The sequence below is a fragment of the Pyxicephalus adspersus genome, chromosome 11 (genome assembly GCF_032062135.1).
Source record: "Pyxicephalus adspersus chromosome 11, UCB_Pads_2.0, whole genome shotgun sequence".
NCBI lineage: Eukaryota > Metazoa > Chordata > Amphibia > Anura > Pyxicephalidae > Pyxicephalus > Pyxicephalus adspersus.
In genome coordinates, this window is record NC_092868.1 from 23,105,368 (window position 1) to 23,114,648 (window position 9,281).

Below are 9,281 nucleotides of genomic sequence, written 5' to 3' on the forward strand. Positions count from 1 at the left end.
CGGATGTGGTGGGAAAGCATGGGCCACCCCAGTCCTCTCCCTCCCCCTCCTCCTGTATTCCTTCTACCGTCAACCCTTCTCTTTTCTACACTCCTCCTAAAAGGCCAGCAGCGGAGGGCACTATGGTTAAGTTGTCACGCCACTACAGCTCCCTCAAGAACACGCATTTGCCAGGCAGTGCTGAAACTGGTGTCCTTGGGGGAGAAAAGTCACACCGCCAGAGAACTCATGTCTGCTTTGCACAGAGAGGTTGAGGCTTGGCTGATGCCGTCCCTGATGCCCAGCCGGATGCCCTCCTGGCTGCACATGGGCCGCAGAACACATGTGCCCTTCTTTTGTGACTCATTTGTGACACTATGACTAGATGGAACTCCACCCTGCACATGCTCCAGCATCTGTGTGAGCAAAAGCTAGCCACACTCCATTATTTGGTCAGTGTGGTGCATGGAGGCAGCTGGGCCCTTGGTAGAGCCACACAACTGAGCTATTTTACCAGTGACCAGTGGCTCCAGATGGAGACGCTGTGCAAGGTACTGGCCCCCTTTGAGCAGGCCACAAATGATGTGAGTCGGGAGTGCTCAGGCTGGAACGACATCATACCCATCATCTTTCTGCTTGATAATATCCTGTGTGACCTGATGGAAAGTGGCGATGGGAGAGGAGGGGAAGAAAAGGGGTGAGGTTGACATTACACTCCATAGCGCACAGCCAGCATCAGGAGGAGCAAGAAGGGACACTGGCCAGCATCAGGATTTTCAAGAGGAGGAGGAAGATGAATATGATGATGATAATGATGAGGGAGACCATATTGGGGCTGCTGGACAGGACCCATCCAACTGGCATTTGTGCTGTCATGCCCAGGCATTGTGCGGGGGATGGAACAACAGGAACTGCTGCAGCTTGAAGAAGAGGAGGTGGGTGATGAGGACGAAGATGATTTGGCACCTACTGAGGGACAGGAGGAGGACGAGCCCAGGGAACCCCTCTTTTATATGTGTGTCCACATGTTGCGGTGCCTACGAAGGGACCCCTGCATTTGCAGCATCAAAAAACAGGATGATTACTGGCTGGCCACTCTTCTGGATCACCGCTACAAAGACAAAATGTCACAGTTTCTACCCATCCCGGTGCAAGAGAAAGAAAATGTGATTCGCCTGAGCAGAATACTATCCGCCTGGGTTGAGGAGATCCGCACAGGGAGCTCAGGAGGACATCGCCTCCACCGTATCTCCTGTAGCGGCGGCAGCAGCAGTAGTGGCAGCAGGCCTCACACATCCAAAAATCTAGGCTAAGGCAGGAGGGATTTTCTGGATGCCTGGCGAAACCCGATGCGGCCACCTCAAACAAGTGAAGTGCAGGGGCATAACCATTGAGAACAGATGAAGCACATGGTGCATGATTACGACAGCAGTTATGAGGAGAATGCCTGTCCTGACAGTAGTGACGCCATTAATTTTTGGGTCAACAGGCTTGAAATCTGTTGGCACATAAAGCTTTTTTCATGCCCGGCATCCAGTGTTCTGTCCGAAAGAACCTTCAGTGTCGCTGGTGGAGGGGTCATGGACAACCAATAACGACTGTCAGAAAATGTCAACCGCCTCACCTTTTTGATAATTAAGGAAAGGTGGGTTACTAACAACTATCATATCCCCACTGCAGATGTCACTGATTTACTGACACAAGTACTCACTGGCCAACCAAGATGCCTCTGTGAACCAACACTACTCCTGTGCTAAGTCTGTGGCTGCTTATCACCAACACGCTGTCAGCTAAGCCTGCCTCGATTGTATTTTTCCTCTAGGTATTGCAACATCCAGGGGTAGCATTCATTGCCAATGTAATGCTTGCCATTGTGCCAGCTAGCAATATACTTTACATTTCTACTGCTTCCAGGAGGCTGAAAAACTGCAGATGAAAACCCCCAGTCTGGCACACTGATAGGTACCATTGTCTTTGCCTAATTTTTCAGCTAAGTATTGTAAGATTGAGGGTTGGCATTCATGTCATCCACTTCATGATGCAAACTAGCAATATCATCTACTTTCCTACTGCTTCCGGCACCAGAAACCACAGCAAAAGTGCTGGCACACAAAACATCTTGATCTGGCCCTTCACAAATTTCAGATATTTGTATTACACACTTCTGGGTGGCATTGACGACGGACTACACCCAGCTCTAGATGTACTATATACCAATGCCTGTCCATATAATGGGGCCCCCACTCCTTCTCAGGGTCCATCACCTCCCCCTCTGCTGCTGCCGCCTGTCAGTACTCCATTTGCTAAAATTGTATTACACACTTCTGGGTGGGTGGCATTGTCAATTCAATACACCCAGCTCTAGATGCCAGTTACCAATGTGGTCCATGCTCCATCTCAGGGCCCATCGCCTCCTCCTGTTGCTGCTGCTGCCGCCTGTCAGTACTCCATTCACTAAAATTGTACTCTTCTGGGTGGCATTGATGATGCACTACACCCAGCTCTATATGCCAGTTACCAATGCAGTCCCCGCTCCGTCTTAGGGCCCACCGCCTCCTCCTCCTGCTGTTGCCGCCTGTCAGTACTCCATTCACTAAAATTGCGTTACACACTTCTGGGTGGGTGGCATTGTCAATGCACTACACCCAGCTCTAGATACCAGTTACTAATGCGTTCCCCACTCAGTTTTAGGTCCCACCGCCTCCTTCTCCTCCTGCTGTTGCTGCTGACGCCTGTCAGTACTCCACTTCTGGCATTGATGATGCACTACACCCAGCTCTAGATCCCAGATATGAATGCGGTCCACGCTCTGTCTCAGGGCCAACCGCCTCCTCCTCATGCTGTTGTTGCTGTTACCTGTCAGTACTCCATTCACTAAAATTGTACACATCGGGCTGGCATTGATGATGCACTACACCCACCTCTAGATGCCAGTTACCAACGCGGTCCACACTCCGTCTCAGGGCCCACCGCCTCCTCCTGCTGTTGCTGCTGCCACCTGTCAGTACTCGGTTTAGTAAAATTGTTCACTTCTGGGTTGCATTGATGATGCACTACACCCAGCTCTAGATGCCAGTTACCTGTCACGGATAACAGGGGAGGGGAGGGAAACAGAAAGAGTTATACTCAGGACTAGGCCTCCAGTGGCTAGGGAAAAGGGAATGGTCAGCCCTAACAGACACCCTAATGTAGCGCTAACTCCTAACAGTATGAGTATCCCCTGATGGTGGGAATACTCATACACAGGAACCTAGTCCCTACTAGCCCTGTATAACCCTAGGAATAGTGTCTGACTTGAGACTACTGGTTCCTTCCCTTATGAAGGACCCAGTGTCTCCCTGAGGCCTAGTAAACAACAAAATAACCACAAAGCACCAAAACACCAAAAGTAAAGCAACTTATCTTAATAGCAGATATAAACAGGAACTCAGGATGGCACAACACTCCAGCTCTTCACATCCCAGTGAATATCAACCACATAGCATGAAGTGTGAGGCCAGACTAAATGGAGGAGCAGTAATGACCACCAGCTGCACCTGATACAAGGGGAGTGATCATTACAAACAACAACACAGAAACAAGTAAAAACAAAGAGACTGTCAAATAACCTCACGTGCAGCTTGTCTGACAGATCCTCAAACTTCAGGGAGGGACCGTGACATTACCAATGCAGTCCACACTCCGTCTTAGGGCTCAACACCTCCTCCTTCTGCTGTTGCTGTTGCCACCTGTCAATACTCCATTCACTAAAATTGCATTACACACTTCTGGGTGGGTTGCATTGTCAATGCACTACACCCAGCTCTAGATACCAGTTACTAATGCGTTCCCCACTCCGTTTCAGGTCCCACAGCCTCCTTCTCCTCCTGCCGTTGCTGCTGACGCCTGTCAGTACTCCATTCACTAAAAATGTATACATCGGGCTGGCGTTGATGATGCAACTACACCCACCTCTAGATGCCAGTTACCAATGGGGTCCACACTCCCTCTCAGGGCCCACCGCCTCCTTCTGCTGTTGCTGCTGCCTCCTGCCAGTGCTCGGTTTAGTAAAATTGTTCACTTCTGGGTGGCATTGATGATGCACTACACCCAGCTCTAGATGCCAATTACCAATGCAGCCCAAACTCCGTCTCAGGGCCCACCGCCTCTTCCTGCTGCTTCTGCTGCTGCCTGTCAGTAGTCCATTCACTAAAATTGTACACTTCTGGGTTGCATTGATGATTCACTACACCCATCTATAGATGCTAGTTACCAATGGGGTCCCCGCTCCTTCTCAGGGTCCACCACCTCCTCCTGCTGTTGCTGCTGCCGCCTGTCGCTACTCCATTCACTAAAATTGTACACTTCGGGCTGGCATTGATGATGCACTACACCAAGCTCTAGATACCAGTTACCAATGCGGTCCCCGCTCCGTCTCAGGGCCCACCGCCTCCTCCTCCTTCTGTTGCTGCTGCTGCCTGTCAGTTCGCCGTTCAGTAAAATTGTATTACACATTTCCAGGGTGGTGGCATTGTCAATGCACTACACCCAGCTCTAGATGCCAGGTACCAATATGGTCCCTGCTCTGTCTTAGGCCCCACTGCCTGCTGCTGCTGCCGGCTGTCAGTATTCTATTCACTAAAATTGAACACTTCTGGGTGGCATTGATGATGCACTACATTTAGCTCTAGATGCCAGTTACCAATGCCGTCCCAGCACCTTCTCAGGGCCCACCCCCTCCTCCTTCTCCTGTTGCTTCTGCCGCCTGTCAGTACTCCATTCACTAAAATTGTGCACTTCTGGGTGAGATTGATGATGCACTACACCCAGCTCTAGATGACAGTTACCAATGCAGTCCACTCTCCGTCTCAGGACTCACTGCCTTCTGTCGCTGCCGCCTGTCAGTCCTCCATTCACAAAAATTGTATTACACACTTCTGGGTGGCATTGACAATGCACTACACCCAGCTCTCCATGACACTTACCAATGCGGTCCCCCTGGCTATAGCTGACCAGAAGCCACACGTTGCTATTGCTCTTGCTGACCCATGCTCCGTCTCTGGTCCTCCATCCTTTAGCCTAATGTCATCCAGGTCATGATGCCAGCTAGCACCTATTATTAATAAACAGGATTTATATAGCCTAAACAAATTATCTAGCTATATAAATTAGATAGGGGTGCGAACATTAAATAGCAATGCATTCTTCTTGAGTTTTGACAGCAGAGACTGTTGCTAGTGGGTTGAGTTCACCCTTTTTCAATGTCCTAATGTTTATGCTGCCTTCTGGACGCTGTCCATCACACAAAAATCCTATTTGCCTGCTGTCACTTTGCCTGCCATTTTCTGGAAAACCACAACTTTATGGGTGGCATTCCTAACATATGTCATCCTGGTCATGATGCCAGCTAGCAATTATTATTATTATTAATATTATTATTATTTTTATTAATAAACAGGGTTTATATAGCATTAACATATTATGCAGCGCTGGTTACATTAATTAGGGTGCGTACATTAAATAGCAATGCGTTCCCCTGCTGTTTTGACGGCAGAAACTGTTGCTAGTGGATTGAGTTCACCCTTTCCCAATGTCCTAATGGTTATGCTGCCTTCTAGAAGCTGTCCATCACGTAAAAATCCTATTTGCCTGACATTTTCTGGAAAACCACAGGGTCTTTTGGATTTGACCCTTGTTGCCACTGTTCTCCCACACATACCTAGCAAATTTGGTGGTTCTAATAAGTATAGGGGCTTTGCTATTTATGTTTAAAGTCGGCCTACTGACTTTAATGGCATTCGCAAAATTGGTTTGCCAAAATTTCGGGGATCCATCGGAAGTTCAAGGAAACTTTCACAAGACTGTCAGAGGCCTTCCTGCTCATCCCTATCTGAAAGGTGATTCGCTATTATCTTACACTAAAGTCTTATACTAAAGGTTGGGTAAGCCATCTGGACCAGGGGAACTATTATATATTTTTAAGATTTTTAATGACTCCCATGACTTCCTCAGGCGTAAAATCTTTATCTAAGATTTTAGCGTAGGAATTAAGTAATCTCGGAATTGGGAGCCTAGAAAAACATGTTTCAATATTGGAAATATCTTTGGACTTAGGTGTAACGGTATCAACCGTTGGCGACGTCCTTCCCCCTAGTCCGGATGGCCCTGTAGAGTTACTCCAGCGACTCCACAAGCTGAATTGTGATTCCCCGTAGTTGGGCAGCTCTTACAAGAGCTAGTAGTAATATAGCCGTTCTCTACAACACGAGACACGGTTGCGAGTTGAGGGTGAAAAAGAAAGAAGAAGAACACTTTACTGATGCCACACTTGGTATTATATACAAGTCCCCATGCAAGAGGACCTCCACTCTGGACCTGATTGAGAACTAGGCGATAGACACACCGACCAATGGAAATACCCACACAATCCGGGACACTCCCACCCAATGTCTCCCCTCTGTCTTGGAGATAATTAGGTCAGACACCGGACGTAACCCACTCATCTCCAGACAGTAAAACCACATTGTTTTTTTTTTTTTTGAAAACTGTTTTTATTTTCATTTATACATATACATATACAACTATACAACTGTAACTAAAAGGAGGGGGGGATAGGGCAAACAGGAGGAATGGAAAGGGAACACTCAGAATTTTAACATTATTGACATCATAATGTTAACAACAAACGATCACACAGTCATCCAGATTTATTGGTGATATACCATGTAGAGTATTTGAACATTTCAAGAATCAAGTTACAGTCCGAGTCAGTAAAGGCATAGACCAAAAACTTGTACCAGTGTGTCCAGAAACAAGTAGTGGAGTCATCGCCTTGCGTTTTAGCATCCAACATCTCTCTGTGGAACAATGTCTTCAGGGTGGAGATGACTTGTTCCAAGCCAGGGGGATGGGGTTATATCCAGTCTTGCATAATTGCTCGCCTGGCAGCTAAAAGACAGATATTGACCCAAGTTCGTACAGATCGAGGTATATTTTCTATGTCTATGCCATCCCAGGAACCAAACAGCAACAGAACAGGAGTGAATGGTACAGTATGACCAGTTACACTGGATATAAACCTAATTATTTAAAACCAAAATGTAGTGATCTCAGGGCAAAACCATAACCGGTGTGACAAAGAAGCATTGGAACAGCTGCACTTGGGGCATTGGAGATGCCATGATCTAGCCTGTGAGGCCGATATGGAGGGTCTGAACACTTTGTAGGCCCTGTGCAGTAACATAAACTGAAATTCTCTCCAATTCTCATTTACCATACTTTGTCTAACTGTTTGATAACCTTGTATAATACATTCCACTATATCAGGATCTGGAAAATCTTTTTGCCACATTTTTACATTAGAAGATGACAGAGGTTTAGTAAAAATAGGCAGAAGGCATGCATATATATTAGATATAATAGGTGGAGACAATGTTAGAAGTTTGTCAAAGCTATTGGGTCGAAACATCTCTGCATAATGGAGAGCTAAAGATTTGAGGTATGACATAGCCTGATTGTAATACAGCGGAAGTTACATTTGTTGCACTTGTTGTTTTGATACTTTTTCTTTTGGTTTCAACACTGGAAACTATCAAGCTGGATATATACTAAGTAGCACTTTCTAATATTCACACAATAGTATGAGTGTAAAAAAAAAAATGTGAACAAACATTTGTGCTCTGATTAAAATTTCATTCTAGTTTGACTTTAGAGAAATCAAATACTTTAGTAAAGGATTATAGGCAAACATGTTGTAATACATGTATTAAAGTAAAAATAATAGTGAATGTTGATAGAGGGAACATCTGATTGCCTCATGGAATCAGGAAGGAATTTTTTTTTCAGTTGAAGCAAATTGTACCAGGGTATTTTTGCCTTCCTCTGGACCAACTATGTCTTATAGGGATTTATATCTGGGATATGTTTATTTCCCTGTTGGTTGAACTTGATGGACTTATGTCTTTTTTCAACCTAACCTACTATGTAACTATGTAAATAATGTACATTCATTCATTTGTTTTTGGTTCTCCCCTACTGTAAAGCTGGGTACACACATGCAATAATTGTCGTTGGAAAGAATCTTTCATGACCCTTTCCAACGACAAAAGACTGCATGATGAAAGAGCAAGCCATTTTGCTCTCTGGAGAAGGAAGGGGGGAAATGACAGAAGCAGCACCCTACAGCGCTCTCTCCCCTTCATTTTAATTATGAACAGAATGACAGACAACAAGCACTGTACACACGCCAGATTCTTGTCCCTGAGGCGATTATCGGATGAGAAGTGTGTACTTAGCCTTAGTAAGAGCAAGTTTTTTTTTTTTTTTAATACCCCTAATCACAATGGCCCTCCCGCTATTACAGCTAGTGACCATGACAGCCATAACTACTTCTGAACATTTTCTTTTGCTCTTGAGGAAAATGTGACAGGTTTGAACACTCCGCAGAAGCAGAAAAAGGTCTTGATACATTTATGAAATCCTTCCCTTGATGTTGTCTTTTTACAGAAGACCCACTGGAAACATTGCGCCACCCCCTCATTAGTATCATCTTAGATCAGGGAAGTGGTATCTAGGGCTTATAAGTCTAAAAAGCAGGGTGCAACAATACTACTTAACATAGCCTTACCTTATCGTATTGTTACAGTAGAATTAGACGATGATAGTAAATATGCTGTAGTGATGGTTGGCATAGCAGGTATTGTTTTTACACCCTGTGTTCTGTGTATACTCCTCAGGTACATTTATCCCTATTTTATGCTAATTTATTAATAAAATACTGACAGGCTCTTACCATATAATTTATAAGTGGCCTTTGTTCAATGCAATGTTTGGTTTTAGATCATTTGTGTCTATTATATACAGTATAGTACAGTATACATTATATACATTACATATATCATACACAATCAACTAAATTGATAATCAATGGGGACATTTGAGATATAGTGATTATATAACTGGGTACATGACAAGGGTGTCCACATTCTCCAATTTTTCAAAATCAATCTAATACTCCCCTCTCCACAGGTGCTTCAGTTTAGGGGTGGATATTTTGCCTTCATTAAACAGCCAGTGCAGCCAGTCACCCCTAGACATAAAGTGGGCCACTGGCCAAATCACCAGGTAAAAAAAAGAACAAAGAAAAACATTATTTTTGCAATGTATTATAAAAGAAAAATTAAATCTCATTCCATCTATGAGGTCTAGATTTCTGTACCAAAAGTGATCCATCGTTTTTCATGAAATTTTTTTTTTAAATTGTAGACCTGTAACTTACAGAAATATGTCCGAACAGGGGTTCTAGTAGATATTATGAATATAAA